The 3,169-nt window shown below is 33.9% G+C and overlaps 1 pseudogene; it reads right to left on the bottom strand.

Moving 5' to 3' along the window:
• Window positions 1-1,617: 1,617 nt before the first annotated feature.
• Window positions 1,618-2,548, bottom strand: LOC122732999 (annotated as a pseudogene).
• Between the last annotated feature and the right edge of the window lie 621 nt (window positions 2,549-3,169).

Here is a 3,169-nt window from a genome sequence, read left to right on the forward strand (position 1 = left end):
CCGAGTTACCACACAACTATCAGAATGGCTAATATGACATAAAAGGATAAGGTTTAAATGTTTGGTGGGCATGTGGTAAAATTGAGACACTAATAACACACTATTAGTGGAATTGTGAATTAATTCAACCAGCACTGCCACTCCTAGGTCTGTATTACAATGAAATTTTTAAAAAATGAAAAGGAACTCTTTGTACCAGAAAATATTTATAGCAGTTTTTTTGTGATGGGAAATGATTTTAAATTCAGGAGTGCACATCATTGGGGTATAGTTGAACAAGTTCTGTTATGTGATTATGAGGAAATACAGTTGTAATACAGGAAATCAAAAGTAGAATTCTTTCAGAAAAAACCTAGAAAGATTTCATGAATTGATGCAAAGCAAATTGAGTAGAACCACAATAACAATGCTTGAAGTAACAGCCATACTGTATGGTGATCAAATGTGAAAGACTTGGCCATTATCAGCAGTACAATGGTATAAGACAATGCCAAAGTATTTATGATAAAAAAAATAGTATCTGAATTATCTCCCTCCAGAGGATGAACCAATGGAGTCTGAGTGCACTTGGAAATATAGTTTTTCTTTTTTTTTTTTTTTTTACTTTTTTTGAGTGTTTATTTTTTGTAGAGGATATATTTTCCCCACAATATGACTAACAGAAATGTTTTTCCTGGCTTCATAACTTTTAGGTATATCAAATTGTTTGCCTTCTCAATGAGAGGGGAAGGGAAGTAGGGTAGGAGGGAGTGAAAAATGAAAAAAAAATTAACTTTTTTCCATATAATCATAAATAAAGATAAGAGGTAAAAAAGAAAAAAAATGATGAACAGTATATTAAACAATAACAACAACAGAAGAGTACATGAACTGGTGCAAAATTAAGTGAGCTAAACCAGGGGAACATTATACATAGTAAGAGCAATATTATATGATGATAAATTGTGAATAATAGCTATTTTCAGCAATACAGGGAACTAAGAAAATTATGAAAGATTTATGATAAAAATACCTTTACCTCAGAGAAAGAACTGTTAGAGTCTGAATGCACATTGTAGCATATTTCTAGGAAAAAAAAGTTTCTTTATAATTTTTTTAGTCTGGATTTTCTTTTGCAACATGATTAATATGGAAATAATTTCCCCAATTGCACATGTGTAATCTACATCAAATTACTTGCCCTCTAAAGGAGGGGGAGAGGATGGAATCAGGGCAAGAATTTGGAACTCAAAATATTTTTTAAAAAAGGTTAAAATTTTTTGAAGAAGCATAATTAAAAATAATGAAGAATAAATTTAAAATTTTAGGGTTGTAAGAGAGTGTGATTACAAGGGTGAGGAAATTGCACAGAAAAAAACAGAACATGTGGGTTCCATTTTTCAATCAACTATAGATGAATCAAATTTCCTTCTGTCTCCATCTTTCACACTGAAAACTATAATCATAGTGATTCCTACTTGTTGAGGTCTGATAATATTCTATTTCTGACATTCTGGATAAAATTGTCTAATATTTCTACCAACCCTAACATCTGATTGCTTATAATTATAATTTTTTCTTGATGTGCTTTGCTGGGGTTTACACTATTTTTGGACCAAAGGCATCACAACAAAAACATTAACAAAAAGATGGTTTCAATTCCATTGCCCTTTTTACAGCATCCTTGACATCCTTATTCCTTAGGCTATAGATCAATGGGTTCAACATTGGAATAACCATGGTATAAAACACAGAAACAACTTTCTCTTGATCCAGGGAATACTGGGAGCTTGGTTGAATGTAATTAAAGCTTAGTGAGCCATAAAACAAAGTGACAGCTGTCAGGTGTGAAGCACAGGTCGAGAAGGCTTTGTACATGCCAGCTGCTGAGCGTATCCTGAGAATGGCAACAACAATGAAACTATAAGAGATGATCACAATCAAGAAGGTCATCATGGCAATTACTCCCGAGAATATCAAGAGCAACAGCTCATTTCTAGAAGTGTCAGAGCAGGAGACCTTCAGCATTGCAGGGACATCACAGAAAAAATGACTGATGACATTTGTCCCACAGAAGGACTAAGCCAATTGTGTGTGTAAGTGCATTAACTGTTCCCATTATACAAGACCCAATGACCAGCATGGCACACACTTTCTTGGTCATGACTACCATGTAAAGCAGTGGATTAACAATTGCTACATACCAGTCATATGCCATCACAGCTAGGAAAAATCCCTCAGTTGTAACAAGGACCCCGAATAAAAATCCTTGTACTATGCAAGCAGTGAATGATATCATTACCTTCTTCTCCAATAAATCCACAAGCATTTTGGGTCCAAAGACAGAACAATAGCAAGTGTCAAGAAATGAGAGGCAGCTGAGGAAAAAGTACATGGGAGTGTGAAGATTAGGAGTGATTTGAATTAATATAAACATGCAAAGATTCCCTACCAAAGAAATAATATATATGACCAGGAAAAGCACAAATAGAAGCATTTTCAATTCTGCACGGTCTGTCAGTCCTAAAAGGAGGAACTCTGTGACCTCTGTCAAATTTTCCTTGTCCATTTCCTTGGTTTATCATGTCAATGACTGTGGGAAAGAAAACAAGCATAGAATTAATTTAGAAAAATAAAAATATCAGCAAAGACATGAACACTAACTCTGACTGCTAGGATGGAAGCAGTTCATAAAATATGTTTTAGCACCAAAAAAATTGAATTAGCTTTACACCAATAAGATATCTTAGATCATGGTATCATAAATGTGAAGAAAGAAGGAACCTCAGAAACCACCTAATCTTCACTTTTTCTTTGAACTGAGTTCCAGTCAGATAAAGATACTTAGGTAATAAGCAGCAAAGGTCCTATTTGAACCCTGGTCTTTGCATTTTAGAGCCAATTTTATTTCCACTGTATTACTATTTCCATGCTTTCTCCCAGAAGAGAGGCTTTGTAGTTCAACTTCATCCTATTAGGCATAATATAATTGAGATTCTGTTTGGAAGTATTGAAGACTATTAAGGTTATCAGACTGAACAATTTCTACAGCATTTTCCAGGCTTATATCCTCTGTTCCTTTTGTTACCACTAGATTGGTTCTTGAAAACATTCCTCTTTCAAAGAATTACTTGCCCCAACAATCCAATCAAAATTTAAGTAAAAGTTTTATTATTATTATTGTTGTTGT

Source organism: Dromiciops gliroides, chromosome 6 (genome assembly GCF_019393635.1).
Source record: "Dromiciops gliroides isolate mDroGli1 chromosome 6, mDroGli1.pri, whole genome shotgun sequence".
In the NCBI taxonomy this organism is placed as follows: Eukaryota; Metazoa; Chordata; class Mammalia; order Microbiotheria; family Microbiotheriidae; genus Dromiciops; species Dromiciops gliroides.